Source organism: Psittacula echo (genome assembly GCF_963264785.1).
Source record: "Psittacula echo genome assembly, chromosome: 9".
Taxonomy (NCBI): Eukaryota; Metazoa; Chordata; class Aves; order Psittaciformes; family Psittacidae; genus Psittacula; species Psittacula echo.
Window position 1 is genome coordinate 5,502,902 of NC_137745.1, and position 21,966 is coordinate 5,524,867.

Consider the following 21,966-nt stretch of genomic DNA (forward strand, 5'->3'; position numbering starts at 1 on the left):
TAATTAAAGAGTGCATAATACATAAGGAAACATATACAGGGAGAAATAAGCTCCCTCACACAACTGGGACTTGCAATTGCATTATTTGATCCTTCTCTCTGGCTTTATACTGTGCTGGGTTTAATCCATCAGCACAACATCATTTATAGAGGAGAGTTTTAATGTCAAAGGAAGTAAGTATTTTTTCAGTAATGTTCTATTTTAGAAAGGACCTTTTCAGGCACCAAAAAAGCAGTCCTTAGTAGTATTATATGACTGGTAATAGCTTTATTCTGAAGATCACTTTAATACAACAGGCTGATGTAGAACACTATCTTCTTTTCCAATGCATATCAGCTTTGCACTACAGCTTTGCTGCAGTGGTTTTAAGTGTCTGAAACAAGCTAGTATAAAAATCAAATTCCAGTGAGACCATCATGCAACAGATCTGATTTCTAGTTTTGCAACAAAACATACATTGACATCTGGTGCTTCCAGTAGCTCCTGTCATGACTCATCTCTGCAGAACCATGGCACTAAATATACAGCTAAGCTTGTCAAGTGAAAGCTCCTTTCTTGACTAAACCAAACTTCCTCCTCTGCTGGACCCCCTAAAGCTTAGCAGAGGTCTGAAGGCCCCCACCATGCACTGATGCCTCTAGAACTGAGGGACTTTGTCTTTTGGGAATATCAGCCAAAACCACTAACATGCATCTGAACTTGTCTGTTTTGAGCAGATTATCTGAGACTTTTCTCCCTCTCACACGCATCCCTCCCTCCCCTTGCATGTATCAGGTATTTAATAGTTTGCTTGGTGAAGCCAAAAGATGAACCATGTGTATGCACCTATTACTAAGTCCAGCCTGCTGGTTACCAAAAGAGAGAGCAAGAAGAGCTTTTTGGTGTATGACATGGCATTTCAAATGACCACAGGATTGGATCTAACAATCAAGGATTCTAAATATACCATGAAAATTCTAGGTGTGTGTTGCTAACATCTCTCTACATACATTCAATTGATAGCTAAAGGTTAGTTTCCTTGCATCTGCTCTCACAGGCTGGAAGGAAGCTGAATGTAGAAGCACAAAGGAAAAGTTAAGCATGTTAAGCATGTGAGTCTGCTACCCAGTCTGGGAAAGCTCAGCAGAGAACACCCTATTGGGCAGTGGCAGCAGCTCTCTAGGATCTATTACAATACCAGCAATTCTTCTCTGCCACAATCCCACTGGTCAACACAAGGCAGCACGGGAGAATTGATAATGCAGAAAGCTCATACACTGAACATGGCATCAAGTGCCCAGAATCCCCTTCAGAAGCACAAGAGAATTTATTGGTAATGTTTTCTCTTAGGGAATAAGCTCCACAGGTCTCAGGTTTCCCACTACGAGGAAGATTTCAGAGCACACCTTCCTGCATGGAAGAGCACAGAACAGAAACAATCCTCCTGGGATGTGGAGCTGCACTGACACTGTATTCTATTTTTGGAGCTCTACTGGAACATTTCCAAGACCACCAGGACACAATTACTTCAATATGGGTGGTAAACATGTCTCTACTGTTAACTGCAAACTTTTCTGCACTGTTTGCTGTGCATTCTTTAAGCACTGTTTCTTTATTGGAAGGATTCTTGCTGTGGTGTCACCTCATCCTTGGACCCCTCTCTGAATATACACATGGAAAAAAGCAAACAAATCCTGTGCTTTGCTGAGCAGAAACCATTTACTAGGTGGAGCCCACAGATAAATCAAGGTAAGAAATCATCTAATGAGATGGGACTGCTGAACCACAGCATAATTCCTTTCCAGTTTGAGCCTTATCACTTCATCAAGCTGCTTCCAATTACAAGGAAAAAAATGCCTATACACCTTATAGGTAAGACAGAATCAGTAGCAGAAAGCTGGGGGTCAAGGTTAACATTCTTAACCTTAAGGCCACTTCAGTATTGCACAAGAGGGGCCGGATTTGATGTGGCAGAATCAGTATCACAGTAGATCTCTGCAGTACTTGCTTATCACAATACACTAAGATATGGAGACATTCATCCCAAAATTCACATCCTCTTGCCTAAGAAACACTTTGGCCTCTGCAAGAGGGGCTAGTTTTTAACACTTTTAACTTAAAAAAAGCCCTGGTGATAATAATGTTGAGCTGTACATAATTTCAGTCAGACACTATGAAATTAAAAGCTTCATCTACTTGTTTTCTGAAGTTAAAGAAACCCAGTAGCACTTAGAGCCAGTATCAAGTGTTATAGTAACAGAAGGGCGTAAGTAAATACATTAAGCCTAAAACTTGCATATTACTCCAAAAGTAAAATAAAACAGCCACTCATTTTCATCTAGGACTCAAGTTCTATTTATTTCTCTCACATATGGGGCTTTACAAATGCATCAGTGACAATAGGAGTATCACAGCTGGAGTGGGTAGCAGATAATTCTTGCGTCTCTCGTAAGCATACTCCTTATACTTAAAATGTGAAGTACATTAAAGCTTTTAAGGCACTTTGTTCTGCTAGAATCAAATTTATTGGTACATTTCTCTGGCCAAATCTGCTGATACCCTACCAGCTGTATTTATGCAAAAAGCCAAGGTGCAGTTAAGACTAACACAGCTCCCCTTTAGACTCCAGGGTTTTGTGCAGCAATTTAAACTTCTACTCAGAAACCAGGTCTAGAGCAAGCGAGGTTCCTGCACATTCATCAGCAATGTGGATTCCTGCCCCACAGCGAAAGCTTGTACCAAAGCTCTTCTTAAAAGTCACAGAATAATTTCCAGTTAACACTGAATAACTGGTAAACACTAATTCTAGTTAAAAGTTCGGTTTTTTAACATGGTTTTGACTTTATTTCAATAATGTAGGCTCTGTTTTCCTGTAAAATTTACATTTTTTTTTAGAGAAAGTAAAGGCCATTCACCATAAGATTGCATAGAATACTGTATTTTATTAACTAAATCAAACACGTACAATTAAATTCATACAGGATGTTCAATATAAGCACATTTAGCATGTTTATAACCTACAATTCTGTCTCAATATCAAGTTTAAATAGTGGCCAGTGCAGGCATAATGTTAGCTCTATACAAGATGCTCAGCTGTTAAAATAAAGTCTCTGTATCCCATAGCAGAGGGTATCCAGCTGTAGCCCTATCAGAACTATTGCTGTAGCGATGGACTACTTTTTAACATATAGTTCCATGAGACAAGCCATGCAATTGTTCATTTTGACTTAAAACTTCCCTTCTGTGAGGCTGCAAATAATCCATGACCAAGAGCTTTTTTATTAGGAGTGCCTGTACCTGCTGAAAAACAACCAGTTTCAGGCAAGCTGTAAGCTGATCCTTCTGGGAAAGGAAAACTTCCATTTTACCACTTGAAATGCACAAAGCCAAAGGAAGATATATTTTAGCTACCTGATTAAGAACACAGCGTTAGTACCTTAATGTTCAGTTTACAAGTCCATACCACCTCCATCCTAATTGCAGGGAACTCAATCTTATTCTTGAAGGAGCTGCCTTCCAAACACAGCCTCTTACATATCACAACCTATGGATATCACAATCCAACGTCTCCAAAATGGCAAGAGCACCCCCAAAAGCAACATTTCCCCAGCAGCTGGAAATACTGAATTCCAGCTAGCAGTATTACACTTGAGTCTGGTACCAAGCTTGCTGATATAGTGGTTTCATATGCTTAGAAACAGCTTGTCATTTCTCTTTACGTACCAAAGCTGCAGAGGTTAGGGTGGAGCCAGAACAGTCCTGGTGTTATAATAAAGCCCTAAGAAAGGCAGCAGGTTGTATAGTTACCTCCTTGTGAGCAAAATCCCTGCCCTAAAACTATGCAACCTACTACCTCTTCCTAGGAGCCCAATGCTTCGTTTTGGCAGTTCTTCTCCCTTAGCAGCTGCTCTGTGAAGTCACTTTAGCTTACCAGCTGCTTCTGGTCTTCTTCCTTCTAGGCCTTGACACATGTTTCAAGCTTACAGTGTTATTGTTGCTTGGTAAGTAGTTAACCTGGTTTAAAACTCCAGGCTTACATACTCACAAATGGCTCCATTTTCACTGTAACCAGAATGCTAAACTTTCAGTCCCAAAAGGCATTTTCATGCTTTCCTTTGTTACTATAGCAAGATGCTAGCTGATCACACTAGTGCAGAAGCACTTAGACTGGTTACACCTAGGATGTCAGGAGGAAGAAGAATGCAGTGAGTTTTAAGATGTCTTTTTATAACAACATTAACCACCTCAGAGAAAAATTACAGATCTTGGATGCTCAAACTTCATAGTTTTACACTCCCCCCAAAAAGGTGAGGGGTGCATTTTAGCCATTCAGCTCTTTAATTTTGTATTACATTGTCTCACGTGCTAGAAGAGTTAGAGAAAAGTAAGCAGACTTGTTAATAAAGTATAATTACAAGTTTTCCCTCCAACTTCTACTAAGCAGGTGGAGTCAAAGAATTTTAATGCATTATAGAAGCTGGGGTATCAAAGCAGTTTAAGTCACAACATACAAGTCTGAGCTACTTGTATTTTCACATTCAAACCAAAATTGTGTTAAAATGATTTCCACTCTATGGAGCATTCCACTCCATACCTAGGAACATGTGTGTGTGTGTGTATGTGTGTGTGTGTGCTCAGTATCCAGCCAGCACTGTGCCACTCACCTTGGAAGAAAAGTTGTATTAGTCAAATACATCATTTGGGGATTACACCATTCACACTGATTGTTAATCCTGAAAACTCTGTCACTGATTAATCTGACACTTTACAGCCCTAAATTTATCTGACAGATAAATTTTACTCAATGCAGATATGAGTGACTGCAAAGGACCGCAGTTCGTTTTACTCCTCAGGGAAGGCAATAGATTGTATAGTTATCTCCTGAACAGGGTAAAATAACTACCCTACAACTATACAATCTACTACCTCACTCTGACAGAGAAGCATAAACTTCAGCAAAGGCCTTAAGTAGCTAACCACAATTCCATTCTAAAGGATAATTGATACGTCACTTAGCAATGTTAAAACAACACAACTGGAACATCACAAACTTACATTTGATTACCCCACCATATTCAGATAGGAATCAATCTAGTCTTCATTCTTCACTCATTAGAAGAGAAAAACTAATAAAAGAATGAGAACAGGTTTTCTAAGAATTAGTAAAGTCTAAGGACAATTGCTCACAGGTACTATAGAAATATATTCTCCTATAATAAGCATTACAAGTACAAAAGTTCAGTAGAATGTGACATTGAGCTTAGAATTGAGAAGTTTCCATTGTTGATTTTCTGCTGCTTTAGGAAAGACAGTAGATTGTATAGTTATCTCCCAGTTGCGGGTATGACCCTAAAACTATACAACCTACTACCTCATCCCACAGTGCAGGCATCTTCACAGTGGACGTAGAAAGAGTGTTGCTTTAATAAAGACAAGTTAAGCTACCTGCAGACAGCACTTATATACTGACCACAGAAAAAGCATTCACGCAATGAAGTGATTTTAAAGATGTTTCCTTAATTGCAGAATTTTACCAAAGGCTTGGGTCTTACTGTATTTCATCTTTAGCAGGTTAGCAGTTAGCAGGTTGTAGCAGTCACAGAAACTAGTCATTAAACTTCTGTTAAAAAACTATTCCTGTTCCACAGCTGTAACCTCTCATCTGAAATTAGAAGAAAAGTCTATTAGACATCATTTGCAGATGTAAACTTCTTCGTCTTTAGAACTTTCAAATAATAAAACGTAGGACCACAGCTATGCAGCTGACTTCCGTGGATCAGTATAAGGCCTTAATATTTGTAATTCTGATCAAGTAAGGATTACATATAGTTACTTTTCCCAGCTATTTCAACAGTAAATAGCTCAAAGAAAATAATGTACTGTCAAAAGTAGTATTTTGTGCTGCTTCTGTCTGTCTTCAATCATATGGACCTATGGACAGGGATTCTTTTATTATAAACAAAACTCATAAAGATTACAGCCTATATCCTGACATTTAATTGTTAAAGTGCCTTACCAAAAGGCCACTTCAATTTTACAGTTTTTAGATCAGAAACAAGTGGATTTCTCTAACTGCTCATGACGTAACCTTAAAGCCAATTTCTACATTAACACAGCTCAAAATGATCCTGAAGTAAAAAACGTCTTAGAATACTGAAATCAAAATACTTGCCAGAGAGATGTGTGACTTACAATCCCCTTCTTCGCAAGGACATTCTAAGAAGAGAGCTGGAGAGGAAAAGCAATTGTTTTGTTAGTGTAATTTATAAGATAGCTGAACATGTTTACAGAAAAGCAGTTTTTAAAACATGAAATACATGTTTTACTAGTACTTTATCCCAATTCTAAACTGAGGTTTTCAAACTACTCTTCAAACAAAGCCCTGATACAACAAGAGCACCATAATGCATGTCCATGTCCTTGCCAAAAACCACAACACGTGACCCAATGCATTAATATACAAAGGGATGACGTTATTCCTTGAACAGAGAAAAAATTAAAAGTATTTTCCAACCCCCTCAACACTTTACTCCAGAATCCTTTATACAAATATTGATGACAAGTTGTAGTGAATCACTCTGAAAATCTTGCTTGTAACTGGTACAAATCCCATTATTTGCTTTTACTAACTTACATGCCTACCAGAACATATACTTTAGCATGCACAGAAGGACACAAGCAGTTGATCCTAATGCCCAAAACAGAAATAAATCAGAAGAGTAGCACTGGGACAAAGTCAAACCATTAAGGAGTACTGACACACACCACAGCCTTTTATATTGGCTCAGGCAGAGGTCCCACTGTCAAGCACATATTCAGTTGGGAAGCTGACCCTTCCAAGTCCCTGTGTCCAAACCTTCACCAGCTGAGCAGAATTCCTGTAAAGCACCCACTTCTCAATGAGGGAGGCAGCCTGCTGAGGCCTGTCCAGTGAGCCCAACTGCAGAAAGCCAGCTCAGCATCTGCAGTTTGTTACTTAGCAATTCCAGGTGAGTTTCAGAAAGAACGTTAAGATGCTGCTGAGGATTCTGTGATGTACTGAAAACCTTTAAGCACTATGAAACACTGAATAGGTGTTACCACACAAAAGCCTTATGTCAAAAAATGCAAAATGTATAAAAGATGTAAGACAACACTTTTGAACTTCTGTTTTTAAAATGACCTCTGAAGGACACAAGGAACATAGTATACATAGAAACCATCTGCTGCATTTCATCACCTTTAGACAAAAGTTCGTTATAAACCTAACCAAGTTGAGATGTAGCAAAAAGTTTTTGAGTTCTATTGACATTAGGCCTTTTCAATTTACATTTCCAATTTAAAAATTCTAACTCATTTTCTACTGCCACCACTAGATTTTCCTGCTCAGTATTTGCAGCTCCTCAATCCATAAGAATCTGTCTCCTTTCAAGAGCCTTTCATCTAATATGGGTCTGGACGGGCTGTAACTTAACGTAAAACGTCCTTACTTCCAACTGTTATCCTGTGGTTATTGTAAGTGCACATAGGGCAGTCAGGAAAACCTCATTCTGTAACAAATATGCCTTATGAAAGATCACCAGGTCATTCTTCTAACTACTGCAGAAAAGGAATTTGATGTTATATCACTTAGGTGCCATTTTTATTTGCTTTAATACTAGAAAGAAATAATTAAAATTCTAGTCAAAATCTTCTTTTTAAAGAAGTTCTAGTTACCTTCTGCTTTTCTGTTTTCACTGTACATTCACACAAAGTCTAGTTAATTTGTGTTCTGTTTTATATTAATCCCACAGTTTTGGGAGTTTCTAACTTGTGGGTTATTTTTAATAGTGTTCAAAACTCCTATCAACTAATTGCTATGTCCTTTCACAGAATGAGATCTGCCAGGTCTCCTTGGGAGGCCTGCTGCATGCTGCTTCCCTGATACCATGCATTATGGTTTTCTGGCACACAGAAGCAGAGAAGCTGGATGTACAGCATGCTCCTGGCACAGCCTCTACTGATGTGGTATGTTCTCATCTTCGAGTGAATCTGCTATTGCATACACCCCTACTACTGAAGTCACCATGCAGAAGATACCACGTCTTAGTACAGCACAAAAGCTTCTGGGTTATCCACCTTCATATTCTCTCCTTCAGCAATAAACACCTGGACTATGATGAGACTTTAAGCTTTTAAGAAATACAAGTTTAACTTGTTTTCCATGGTAAAAGCTGAGTTCAAAGTTCTGTTTCTCCAGTCCCCACGTGTTTCAAACCTCCAGAGAAGTGAAAGCGAAGGACACTGCAGTTGTGGAACTGTGTAACTTTCACAGAGCACTGGTAAAGAGAAACGTGTCCTCTGCCAAACCTCTCTGCTGAAGCTGCCCAGCGCAGGCCAGGGCTGAGGTGCAGCCTGCACACAACTTCCACCACACGATGGAGCTCCAGGCCTCCATCAGCACTAGCTCCAATTCAGTGACTTCATGCAGACTTACAAACTCAAGCTTTTTGTTAAGCTTTGATGGGTAAAAGGGAGCAGCATGACTGATGTGAACTTGATCATCCTTCATGTTGCTTCTCCTCACCAGTTACCCCTGCGCCGTCTGTCACACGCTACATGCACACCTCATCACCTCTTTGCAAAAGTCCCTCAGCAAAATTACTGTCACAAAAGTTTCAATGTGAATTAAAATGTTCTCCTCTTCTATATTTAGTTTTTGTACCTTCCTTTGTATTAATAAAGTGCTTACCTGACTAGAACCTTGCTCCTTATTTGTGTCGAAGAGAAGTGACAGTAGCAGAATCTAAATATGCTCTATCACTCTGAAGTATGCTTTCCATGCTTTTCTTGAGCTACCTGCCTGAAATGATCCTAAACTGCAAAGGAAAAAAAGGCTCAAGAATGTATACATTCTTGTTTAGTAGCACACAATGGAACACGAGCACTTTTAAGCTATTCTCTGACCTGTGAAAATGGAAAAAAAAACAGCTCAATAGTTATGATTTTTATTTACTATCTGCTGAAGGAACAAAATGTGTATGTGTGGAAGTAACAGAAGTCCTGTTTCTTCTCAGTGTGATCCTAAAAGACTAATATTTTATTCTCCCACTTGTTATGTCCACTTTGCAGCACATAAGAAACCTCCTGAAGCTTAAAGTGAGAGCTTGTAGAAGGAACAGTTCCTACACAAACTGTGCTTTACTGACACCTCCTACATGCAGTATGGAGATAAGCACATACGTTAACTTGAGGTATACATTGCTGTAGTACATCCTTCTGTGAAAGCATCATCTGGCAATTGTAAATTTGTGAAGAGTTTGTTATCTGAAAAGACTCTTACTCTAGTGCTTCGGTTCAGCTATAGAAATTCAGTGGGTAATATTAAGCACAATAAAAGTCAAAGCTGTAAGTTAAAAATGTGTGAAGGTTAAGACTAAAGAAATCAGTTTACTGATTATCAGACTAAACAAATCAATTTCTTGGTTTGGGGTTGGTTTCTTTTTTGTTACTTTGTGCAAAGCAAATTCACCTGCACTGAAAATAGGCACTGACCAAGAAAGCAAAAATTCCTTCAGCAGAATGTAACACTTGCCAGGTGAAGTCCAGGCACCTTTTCATGCCCCAAACCTTAAATATCAATACCTCTACCCAGCCACACTAGTCCACTTAGCAACAGTACACTTAGAGTAAGCATGAATCATACCAGAATACTGTTTTGAAGTGCCAGATTTTACAAAGAGGAGAAAAGGAACACAAGCAGCTTCAGCACTCAACGCTATACAAACATGCTTCACCTTGAAGCACAAGCAGCACCAAGGTGCACGCACCCGGGAGGGACGTGTGTCTAACTATGGTATTTCTTGGCATTTTTCACACAACACTGTAAGATTAATACAATTGATGGTCACCAATAACGTATTTATCTGGTGCCTCGATCAGAAATAGGAATTTTTAATTATTTTTTAAAGAAAAAACTATATCCCATCTACAGTTAACTGCTTTAACACAAAGTATTCTGGTTTTAAGTAACTGTAAGATGAAATACTACTGGTTTGCCACATTTTTAATTAGTATATTTCATTTTGACTTATTTTTTAATCATGTAGTTACCAACAGAATACAAATATCCAGAAACAGTGGCTTGAAAGAAAACAGAAGTCACTACTGCCCACTCATGAACTGAATGAAGCACATCTGCTGTGGAGATCTCCAATATTAACAAAGAACCAAAGTAATACAAATCCTACCATCTTCTCACACAAACACTCGATTTTACAATATTGGTATTAAACTATCTGTATAAGTGCCACGTGCATTACAGTATTGTACAAGGCTGGCAAAAAGCTCAGTGAAAGGAGTAACAGTGAGGATTAATGCTGTAAAAACTTGGTAAAGAGTAACGTTGTAGTAGTGTAGTAGACTACATCAAAATGTTGCTTATTCAAAAAGGATTTGTGGAAATCTGACATCTGTCAGTGCACTACCAGAAGATATATATGAGCACATTTTAGTTTAGCTACAGCTTCAAATGATACAAAGGCCTCAACACACTTCTGAAGAGGAAACCATAATTTGGTTATTTATTCCTGCTTCAAACAGGAGTGCATACTTACTTCTAAGTATAAAACGCTGTATTTAATCACTAGATTTGTGTATTTTAGATCATGCCACTAGTAAGAGGGTTAGCTTCTCCAGCATAAAGTTCGCATGTTAATATAATAATTACACAATTTGAACAAATAATGAAGTCAGTGCGTGAGAACATTTTCAAGTATGTTGCGTTACATTATTAATTCACAACATAACATCTAATGCCATTTACAAGGCCTGGGAGCCTTTCATTATTCTGCAAATGAACTGATGTTTTCCACTACTGACAACAGAGGAAAATACAGAAGGCATTTATCAAAAGGAAAGTGAAATAAGGTTACAGCTTCTTAGTAGCAGAAAAACAAAACAAGTGATTCCATGTTCTATCTAAGCTTCCTTTTGCCAAGTCTTCAGTCTTACCATACAACTATACGCATGACCCATAAGGATTGAGGTTGCACTTCAGATATACAGAGTACAACTTGATGAAACAGTGAAAAAAATTACAATCAACAATTTTAAATTAACAATACCACGATAAACAGCTATCTAGTAAGCCCATCTTCATGCAGGCAGCTATTATATACAAAACAATATTACTACATCTGTTACCACATGTCAACTATACCGGAACAACTCTGAACAAGTCTTGAAGCAAGTTTGAACAATCACTGTAAATAACTCCTTGGGTGAGTTCAGACTGTTTAACAGCCGAGTGTTGCTGTGAACGGAACATGTCAAATTTGACAAGGAGTCACCCCAATACATGTGTTTTGGTGAAGTCCCGTGGCAGCCGGGTTGGCTTACATCCTCCAAGAATTGAGAAAGGATGCCCTGTTTCTTTAATATTAATTTAAAGAAATATTATTGGCTATGAAGGGACAGATTCATTTTCTGCAAAATTCTGCCGCGGATTAAACGTGACCCATTGTTCTGATTAAGCACCATTCTGCAAGATTTCTAGGCACATTTTTAACAGAATCAATTTTTCCATGCCAGTTGAGACTTGCATCACAGCCAGGAAACGAACGGCTTGTGCAAAGCAGGACAATTAAAAGAGTCACAATGCAGAACAGAAAAATCTATAAGTGAGGATTATCATACTCTTCAACACCAGGTTGAGCTTCCACTCCTACAAGTCATGAAAACACAATTTGAACAGTCTCTCTCTACAGAATTGATTGCACTGTGGCAGAATAAAGTCACATACACACGTTATTGTGCACTAGGGACAGGTCCTACCCTGCACAAGCACCAACACTGAGAGACAACAGTGGACAACTGCACTTGGTGCCTCCCTGCCTGCGCAGGGCAGCACGTTCCGCCGCCGCAGGAGGTGCGTTTCATCCAGTATTTCCTCAACTTCTGCCCCCTCGTTCTGAACGTGACTCTCCCCACGCGCCCCGTGGCGGCTCCGCCCGCCCCCCGCACGGACTCCCGGCCGCGGCACCGCCAGCGCGGGACAGGGCGGGCCCGGATCTCCCCCCCCGGCGCCGGTGCTGGGGGGTTGGGGGGGCTCCCCCCTGCGGCCAAGGTCTCCCCTGCCCACACACTTGATAGCGGAAGTGACGTACCCAGGCGCTGACGGCATCCGCGGCCTATCCCCGGCCGGCGGCGGAGCCAAGGCACCACTGCGGAGCGCCCGGGGGCGGCACTTCCGGGCCCGCAAGTTAGTCTGGAGGAGACGCAGAGGGGAAAAAAAGGCCTCAATGAGGAAAATCACGACAATAACCGGGGAGCCAGAGGGGGGTGGGCGGCGCAGGAGGCCCCGCCCGGCAGCAGCCGCCACGACCCCGCCTCTCACCGGGCTGGCGGCCCCCGCCCGCGGCCCAGGCCGCTCCCCGCGCCGGGGACACCTCCCCCTCCGCGGTGCGGGGACACCGAGTGGAGGAGCCGAGCTGAGAAGCGCGCGCGCGCCCGCCAGCGGCTGGAGGAGGGCCGGGCCCACCCTTCTGTTCCACCCACCAGCCTGCCCGCCCGCCCGCCAGCTCCCCGAGCCCCGCGCCCAGGCCCCTGCGGCCATTCCCCGCGGGGTGCCCCCGGCTCGCTGCCCAGACCGCGGGCGATGGCAGCGCCCCACGAGGACCGCGCCCGCCGCCCCGTTACCTGCCGCAGGGTGACCCGGAGCAACGCCGGGACCCGGATGGAGTCGCGACCGCTCCTGCCGCCGCTCGCCGCGCGGCACCACGGGAAGGCGGGACGCACCCCGCGCCGCACGCCCCATTGGCTGACGGGCATCAATACCCGCCCACTGGAGGCACTGGGCGGAGGGAGCAGCCCGCTCGTCATCCGCGGCCTCTGACTCCCATTGGGGTTGGTGCCATGGGGCACCGCCCCCCCAGGGCTTTACACCCTCACTGGGCAGCAGTAGAAAGGTCTCCGCCCCCTCCGCCATTTATTACAGGCGTCGGGGTGGCCGGCATTGTAATGGCGCCCCTGGCGGCGGGAGCGGCGGTCCTGAGGGGTGCGGGCCCTGTCGCTCAGGGTGTGTCTTTCTGCTGTGCTGCCCGTGCAGCAACCCTAAGGCCTATCTATGATCCTGCCTCGTCTTCTCCGTAAGGGGCTGCGCGGCTCAGCCTGGGTGGCCTCGAGTTGCCAGGCCGGGGTGTGTGTGTCCTGCAGCCTGCGGTCGCTCGGGCGCTGGTCTGTAGTTTGGACAGCCTCTAGTCCTGGCTCTCGTTAGCACCGTTACCTAGCCTAGCGGCTTAGGATCCCCTTTGGGCTGTTGCTATTGCCCTTGTGGCTGCTCCCATGTCATTTCTCATAAGCATCTTACACTGGAAATGAGTGAGAAGATTTGGGACTAGTGATAACACATTAATACAACTTTGCAGCAGTTGCCCAGGCTGTTGTGTGGTGCTGAGTAGTACAACACCGGGTAAATCACAAATGCCAAGTGCAGCCAGAACAGGTTAACCAGTGTGGCTGCTGCAGTGCCTAGCGAGCTCTCTTGACGGGGGCAGGGGGGAAAGTAACAGCTCCAGGTAAGTACATTCAGTTAGGTACATGTATCCACGTATATATATATAAATGTTGATGTGCAGTTTATCCAGAGCTCTTGTTAGCCTCTGCATTGCAAGAGTGGCTTTCTCCTTGGCACTGATAGCTTTTGTTTTAATTGTATTTTTGTAGCCTACTTAAGTAGATGATTGAATGAGCAACACAACTGGAGTTTTAATTGCTTTGCTGATAGCATTCCTTCATAAATGACAATTCTCTTTGACTGGGGAACAACCACTGAAGCACTTTCTTCATCATTCCCTGCAATCATGATGAGCTGTCCAAGTGATGAGTTTGGACTGCTCCTTGCTGGGAAGGAGAAGAGTCTCTTTTCCAATGGCCACCCTTGTGATTCTTGTTTTCAAGTTACTAGCCATTGCAGCTGGGTGAGATAATCCTCTAGCTTGTTGATGATGCTGTACTGTGAATTGTGTGGTTTGGGCAAAGTTTGTACTTTTCTCTTTGCCACTGTGTTTAGGTTTTATCCTGTTCTGCTGCAGAAGTGACATGACATGGAAGTACTATGTTAGTGTGTTATTACTTGATTGAAATGCCTTTTCTGGTTATATTCCTGATGGACTTTTTTTTAATGTTTTGGGGATGCACAGGGGCTAGAAGGCACATCAGTCTGTCAGAGGAAGAGAGGTGAGCCTTCAGCTTGTTAGTATGTCTGCGGTATCAGAGACATCAGGACTACGACAAGCTCAGGTAGGGAAATGCTATTTAAAAATAAACCTCAAACATAGATCTGTTTTCTGTGTCTTTTAATTTTTACAATATCAGTGAGTGAGAGATACCTTAAAAATGTGTGAATGTGCAAAGTATTCCTATCTTTGTAAATAAGCTTTTGTTTTCTTCTTTTGAGACATTTTAGAAATAATGGAACTTTGGTGAGTTCTTAATTTTGTAAAGGTGTAGAGAGTTTGAATGATGATGTTCTTAACTTTGTAAAGGTGTAGAGAGTTTGAATGATGATGTTCTGATGTGTGTGGTACTTCACAGGTTAAGATTTTTATCACAAATGCAAGAAAGGATCATGGACCCTTGGTTTTCATGATGAGAGCAAGGAACAGCGATCCAGCACCTGTCTGGATAACGCAGATACTTTGTATGTCAAACAAACTAAATAATGATGTCTCATCAACTAAAAGGTGAACCCAAATGCAATTTTCATCCTCGTGCAGGTAAACCTTTTTCAAATGTGGCCGGCTGCTAAATTACTTTTTAAACTTTACTTTCAAAAATACAGAAACTACAGCATGCGTTAGGAGGAGAACTGCTATCAGGTGTCCATGAGGTACAAGAAGCGAGAAGCGGTTTGGTCGCTTCTGCACTTCCACTGTGGGTCACAAGATGGGGTACGAATACTCAGAAAGATGATTGCCCAAGTAACCCATTCAGCAGTGAAACACCATCTTAACACTGTATTTTGCTGAGGAACTGTAATAATTCTTGCTAGCACACAAACAGAATTTACTAGAGGTAGTAGTTATTAAATGTTACTTTCCAGGAGTCATATTCAGAAAGGTTATAAGAAGTATGAGTAAATTCAGATGTGCAATTTCAGTAATTTACAGCTTGTATTGTCTATAGTGAGGATTCACTTACTTACTGCAGCCTCTGCTCCTCCAGCAATCAAGCTACCAGATCCATGAGGAGGGATATGGAAGCATTTTTCAAAACTGAAGCATTCTACAGATGACACATTTCTTTTTAAGCAGGAAGTACTGAGTGAGTGATGGTGTTCTCCTGCGCCTGTGCTTTGCCAGATGCACGCTGATTCATTGGTGGCCATTGCTCGCTATACCCGTAAATGGGAAGCACCATTGGTTTTGGCTTAAAGAGAACAATTCCACAGCATGCCCAGTCAGGCACCAGACAGTTGTTGAGGTGACAAATTGTTTTATCACTTTTTGCCTAACTTAAGTCTTGTATTTTAATGAGGAATTCTAGTCCTTCTTGTTGTGGATTCACAGTTGTGGATTAGCAGGCCATTTTCACTAGCAGTGATTATTTCAAAAGCAGATCAAGGGACACTGAAACCATGTGTCTTGAAATGTAATAGCACAGAACCATTTAGGTTGGAAAAGACTCTTAAGATCATCAAGTCCAACTGTTAACCCAGCACTGTCATGTATATCCTAGGAAGAGTCTTTGGTCTTGCAAAATAGTGCCAGGTAGTTCTGCTCCCCTTTCTATTTCTTTAGTACAGATATGGATTGGAGAGTTTCAATCCTTTTTCTCATCTAAGTGGATAAAAGTGTAAAAAAGGCTGAAAACAAACATCAGTTCAGAAGATGATTCAGATGTATAAACAACTTGTTCTGATAAATCCATCGAATTAAGTTCTTTGGAAAAGGGTGATGTAGAAAGCCCAAGTTCTGACCCCAGCTGGTAGGTGCAGCAAACCAGTGGTATGTTGCTCCTGTGGATTACCTCATAACGTACTTAAGCTTCAGTTTCATCAGGTGTAAAAGATCAGAAGTGACAGTGAAGTTATTCTGAGCATTTGACTTGCCAAGCACTGCCTGACTGCAGCAGCGATTACAAGCTGTAACCTTAGCTGTGTGAAGCTCAGGTTACCTTCTGAACACAACATTCATTACAATTAAACAGCACTTGATCAGCAGCTTGGGGCAGCACCTCAGCAGGCTCTAAGTGAGAAGCAAGAGACAAGGGTGATAAAATTCATGGTTGGTCCCAGTTCTGTTAATTCTGTGTGACAGTGACAATGTCAGTACATGTCTCTTTACAAATGACACAAAGTTAGAAGATGATCAAAATAGTGAAGATGAAAAAAGTGTGAAAAGACCTGGCAGCATTGGGACTGGAACGTGTGTCCCAGCCTGGTGAACATGGAAGTGGATGGTCACGTAGCATTGGAACTCGTGGAACCTAGATCCCTGTTTTCTGTTTGCTTCTGGATTTTCCATTAACAAGTTATGTACAAGTGACAGCTGAAGCTTTTCTCACTATTAGGGCATTCATATTTCTCCACCATTCCCATATGAATCCTGTAATATCAAAAAAAAAACCCAACCAAAACTTTAACTTATGCTGCACCCTCATTTCACTGACAGTCAATAAAAACATCATTAAGCTTGTGGGAACTTAGTCTTTTATTTCAGTTAAATTTGCTTGAAAGTGGTCAGTGGGTTCAAAAGGAACGAGAGGAAGAAGGATGGACACATACACATACCTTGGAAACAGGACTAAAAGTATCAAATAGAATTTGGTACAAGGACTGTGTCTGCCACTTCTTGTATGAAGCTTGTGCAAGTTGAGAATAAAGTTGCTGGTGCATGTTCTCTCAACAGCATCTTGAGAGTAGTTAAGTCAGGGATGCAATACCTGCTCTTTTTGATATGCACATTCCACCAGTATACCTGTCATCTCACTTTCTCGTGGGGTACCAAGGAGCTGTAGGGAAATAACAGCTTTTAGTCCCAGTCTGGTCTGTTACCCTCATTAGCAACATCTGTTGCTTGCACAAGGAGGCTTAGTACTGAGTAAGGGCTGATCCTATAAGCTTGCAGCATCAGTGCTTTGATCCCTACCACCCTCAGACATGATCTGAAGTGGTATTTTAAAAGGAAAGCCTTCTACACATGGAAAGTAATAATCCCCCAGAATCCTATGGGTCCCTTCTTACACAGTACCAGGAGTACTATTTGACATATCCCATGTTAGATTTCCAAAAAGGTAGTCCTGATACTACCAAAAGAAAAGCCAGCTGAAAACTTTTTAAGTTTTCCAGAGCTAAAACGTGCAGAGATTGAGCAGGCATTACCCTGAAAAGCAGAAAGACTTTTGTGTTCATTGCCAAAGGAATGTAGAGAAATGATGTAAGGAAAAAAGTGGTAGGTAGGCTCTATGCCTGCCGAAAACTTAAATGGTGCACTCATATGAATATGTTCTGGAAGAATGATCAGCAGATTAACAAATCCACGAAGTGTTATAGCCCAGCATTTATAATTTTTAAAGACATTTAAATTATTTTATAATTTCCTTTAATAAGTTGTTAACCTCACCTTAGTACTTAGCAATAGGTCTATATGGAATTAACTGTGTGTGGTTGTGGTTTAAGGATGTGCATTACATTTCTTGTAGAGAGTAAATTCGAAGTGCTTAAAGCTGTCGGGTTGTAGGAAGGATTCACAGCACAGGCCGTACATAGGCTCCTTATCCCCAACATCTCTAAATCCACCCTTTAGACAGCCTGCGTTAATCTGTCCTAGGCTACTCTTGTACTGACACTCTTGTAGTGTCAGCTTCCCAACAGTTACTAGTTTATGGTGGTACACTAAAGCAGGCAACAGAGCATATATAATGAATACCTCTCATTTTGTTTGTCTTTCAAAGTGACTTTTAGTTGTTTGATGGTTACTGTTAGAAGTGTTAAAACTGAGTGTTGTTAGTGAAGCTGTAGTGGTTTGTCTTCCAGACTAAGATTGCTGCTGTATGTGTTCCATTGGCATTTGCAGTACAAAATATGAATTTTGCCAAACCACATGCCTTTTAGTTGCTAAGTAAAAGAAGTGTACTCCCTTCCCATGTCATGTGAATTTTGCTATCAGATGGTATAGGATAGTTTCACATTCAATAAATTGTACTATTGGACCTTACAGCACACACAGTATTACACATTTTGCATCTTGGTGATATATAGTGCTAGATAGCCCACTGGTGATGTAGTGGAAAATGATGCGTAAGTGCAGATGAACAATCCTTAGCTGCAAAACCTCTGAATGATGGAGGTAGGTGATATCTGCAGGGAGGATATTTGTTTTATTCCTGCATTTGTATTGTTTGCGTGTTAGACAATACAGTCATGCAAACATACACTAACACATAGAAACCAGGGTGTTTTGTAGGAGGGAGAGAACTCTGACTTATGCCTAGTTCAGGAGGTGTTCTGTGCCTGAATAACAAAGGCACACGTCAGTATGGGACACAGTGAGCAATGGCTTCACTGGTGGAACAGGAGGAGACACTGAAACGGCATTGTGAGACTGAAGAGCAGACCAGAAGGCAGATGTAGTTTTGTAAAAAGTTTAGTGTTTGAACACGAAGTTTGAGTGAGGTGCAGTGAAATGAGGAGCCAAGGGGAGAATTCAAAGAGGAGATGGCAGTTTTCAAAGACAAATGGAAAATATGTGTCTACAGTGTGTCTAGAAAATGACTAATCACCATCTGTGGCACTGGGTCCTCAGTCCATAGAATGAATGAAGAGGTTTTGTGTCTTTCAAGCTATTTATGATTATTTATGGTGTTGCTACTTCTAGTAAGTGCTGGTGTAGGAATGTCAGTAGAATGACTCAAGTCCTTGAGGAATGAGAACTTAGACCCCTTAAAAGAATTGATTTCAATGGGTCTACTCATGTGCTTACCCCTAGCCATGCTTCTGTGGCTTTTGCAGCTAATTTCATCAGTGAAATATTGGGAAAGGAAGCATTCAGTACGATATAAGGGAAAAAAACTCTGGTCCTTTTTAGTCATTTTACCATAGTGCAAAGAAGATACTTATCTTCACCACTTAGTCAGGTTCAGTAAGAATAGTTTTAGTTCTGCTCTTACTCAGTCTAAAAGTCTGAGCTTGACCTTTTAAAAGGTTATAGTTCTTCTGAAGTTTATGGAGTGCTTGCTAGTGGCTGCAGAAAATCTCCTATTAACAGGATGAATAAAAATATTCTGCATAAGAAATCTTTATCAATATTCAGCATTATTTTATTGTTTGATAATTTTGGAATAAATTTCTAGATTTTTTTTTTAATTTTAATAACTGCTACGTGTAAGGACTTCATGAAGTATTGATCATCCACTAGGATTTCCAATAATCACATTTTGGGCTTAATAGGGACTGAGCACTTGGAGGATAAAAACTGTGCAGATTACTAAAATGAAAAGGGATAGATAAAAATTCCTACCAAATTCCTGCTTTCTCCATGTTCCTCACAGGTTTGGGACAGTTGTCTTTTCTTGTGAGTACAGATTTTTTTCAAGCTCCTATTTCAGTTTCTCCAGTACTCTTTAGTACCAGGATGACAATTCCTTTGCTCCCCAAATAAATGACCTACAAAGGAAAAAAAATAGTAAAATAGTTTGATACAGGAACAGTTTGTTTCTCTGATAACTCTGTGTAATATAGAAAAAAATACATCCGTTTTATTTAGTTAACATTTACATTAATAAGATCTGAGCCATGATGAAATACTGCAGAAGTATATCGACAGCCAGTTCATTCAAACAGGTATTTTGTAACTTAAAGGCTCGTGAGTATCCCTTGCCCATACTTTGCCTCTTGAATATAGGAAGTTTACTCTAACGGGAACTGCATTGTTTAGTCTGAAATAAAGAACTTAGCAAATCAGAGAGATCTTACATTTTCTGTTAACACGTAAAAGGAGGGGGGGTTGTTTCATTGTGGGGGTGGGTTTGCTGTTTGTTTGTGGGTTTTCTTGTTTATTTTTAATATTCAGAGGCATATCCTCTGACATATGAGGTTTTATGAGAATCCATAAGGCTCATATGGGCCCTCTTCTCAAGCTTCTCCAAGGCCCTCTGGATGGTATCCTGTCCTTCAGGCATGTCAACTGCACCAGGCAGCTTGGTGTCATCAGCAAACTTGCTGAGGGTGCACTCAGCCTCCCTGTGTCACCAATGAATATAACAATGCTGGTACCAGTATGGGCCCCAGATGGGCACCAAGTGTTGCTGATTTCCATCTGGACATCGAGTCATTGTCCATTACCCTCTGGATGTGACTACCCAGCCAATTCCTTATCTATCAAACAGTATGCTGAAAGAGGGAAGTTTTAGATTAGACATTAGGAAGTTCTTCCCTGTGAGGGTGCTGAGGCGCTGGCACAGGGTGCCCAGAGAAGCTGTGGCTGCCCCATCCCTGGCAGTGTTCAGTGCCAGGTTGGAAGGGGCATGGAGCAAGAACTGTAGTAGAAAGTGTCCCTCCCCCTGGCAGGGGCTTGGAACTGGATGACCTTCCGACTCAGTCAGGCCTTGAGGTCACAGAACCCCACAGTGCCACCCAGCCGTAGGAGCCAACGCTCAGCCCTCATTCTTGACTGCAGCAGCAGCGGGAGCAGCCATAGCAGTAGCTGTACAGCTGTAGCAGCAGCTATAACAGCAATAGCAGCAGCCTCAGCAGCGTGGTGTGGGTGCAGGGGGCAATGGCCCTCGCTGATCACCTCCTCATCATCATCCCCTCCTCATCATCCTCCTGGCCCCGCAGGCTGTGGCTGCTCCATGGCGAGCATGGAGAGCAGGTGAGCAGCAGCACTAGTGCAGCCTCTCACAGGCAGCGGCTCTTCTCCATGGGAAGCCTGGATGATGGCTTTTCCCATCAGTGCTTTAGGCAGGGCTTCCCCTGTGTGCAGGAGCGCTCCCGGGAAGAGCGCCCCAAGGGGCCTCATGTTGGTCCTTCCGCCCCTCGAGGGGTGTTGCACATGGCCTTGAAAGAAGGTTTGCAGCTGCTACATGCCAGCCAAGAGCTCACCCGTCCTCCCACGAGCTTTGCCAAGCTCCCACGTTGTTACCTGACCCCTCCCAGTGCTTGCACTTCACTAAGGCAGGAGTGGATCCCAACATGTAACGGCAACGTTTCTCTGCTGTGCGTGTCTAGATAAGGCTGGTGGCAATGGTCGAGAGGCTACTTGGCAGGATGTTGGTTTAGTGCCCTTGGAGACCTTGGAGCAGCCCGGAGGTACGTCCTCAATGTCCCTTTCCTTGACAGAATCAACAACTGTCAATGAGGCAAGAGCTTATGTGTGTGCAATTGTCCTTCAGATCCTCTCCAGGTCAACAGCTTCCCAGCTCCTTATGCTGATCTTCTCCCCAAGCCCAAAAACAATCCCAGAGGTAAGTCAGAAAGAGAAAGAAGAATGTACCTTCTAATATTCTTCTCACATGAACTACAAGTTGCTCCTTCTGTGGCTGATGTGGCTGGTTCGAGACCATCTTAAGAACCTGAACGTGCACAAGTCCATGGGACCTGACGAAATCCATCCGCGGGTCCTGAAGGAGCTGGCAGATGAAGTTGCTAAGCCACTGGCCATCGTATTTGAAAAATCATGGCAGTCAGGTGAAGTTCCCGACGACTGGAAGAAGGGAAATAGAACCCCCATTTTCAAGAAGGGCAAAATGGATGACCCGGGGAATTACAGACCAGTCAGTCTCACCTCTCTGCCTGGCAAACTCTTGGAGCAGATTCTCCTGGAAAGCATGCTAAGGCACATGAAAAACAAGGAGGTCGTTGGTGACAGCCAGCGTGGCTTCACGAAGGGGAAATCCTGCCTGACCAATTTGGTGGCCTTCTATGATGGGGCTACGAAACTGATGGACAGGGGCAGAGCAGTTGATGTCATCTACCTGGACTTGTGCAAAGTGGTCGACACTGTCCCACACGACATCCTTGTCTCTAAA

At 42.3% G+C, this 21,966-nt stretch overlaps 1 long non-coding RNA gene across 1 annotated transcript; it reads right to left on the bottom strand.

Annotated features, from left to right (window-relative positions):
- Positions 1–2,407: 2,407 nt before the first annotated feature.
- Positions 2,408–12,719, bottom strand: LOC308225141. The gene is made up of 4 exons (XR_013957674.1): positions 12,637–12,719; positions 12,105–12,205; positions 6,152–6,207; positions 2,408–5,641 (listed from the first exon to the last, which is right to left on the bottom strand). It is a non-coding gene; the product is annotated as an uncharacterized lncRNA (long non-coding RNA).
- Between the last annotated feature and the right edge of the window lie 9,247 nt (positions 12,720–21,966).